This window comes from Pipistrellus kuhlii, unplaced genomic scaffold, assembly GCF_014108245.1.
Source record: "Pipistrellus kuhlii isolate mPipKuh1 unplaced genomic scaffold, mPipKuh1.p scaffold_m20_p_2, whole genome shotgun sequence".
NCBI lineage: Eukaryota > Metazoa > Chordata > Mammalia > Chiroptera > Vespertilionidae > Pipistrellus > Pipistrellus kuhlii.
The window spans coordinates 170,464,122-170,464,617 of NW_023425515.1; positions in this window are offsets into that span (position 1 = coordinate 170,464,122).

Consider the following 496-nt stretch of genomic DNA (forward strand, 5'->3'; position numbering starts at 1 on the left):
TCAACTAAAAAGATCACATTCCCTGGAGGCTCTCACGGCCGGAGCAGACGGAATGCCAACCTCCACTCTTGGGGAGGCCATGTCTGACTCTAGATCTCGACCCCCCGCTCCGGCTCGGGAGCAGGAGACCTGTTCTGCCTTTTATAATCCTCAGCTTTAATCGGGTTGCTCCAGGCCAGCTCACCGCCCACCACAGAAACGTCTGGGTGCTAGAGCTAGCGGCCCGCCCAGGCTCAGAGTCCCGCCCAGCCGGCCCGCCCCGCCCACCCGCTCCCGCCGCCGTTGGCCCCGCCCTTCCTCCTAAGCCCCACCTCCAGGTCCGCCCCTTTCGCCCTTTCAGCCCCGGAGTGCAGAGCACCTACCACATCCCGTCACTAGGCCCGCCCCTTCCTTGGGTCGCGAGCGCCGAACGCATCGAACGCAGCCAATGGGCGGTGCGGCAGCCGCACCGCGGGAGGTTCGATTGACCCGGCCTGGCGGGACCGGGGAGCTGCGG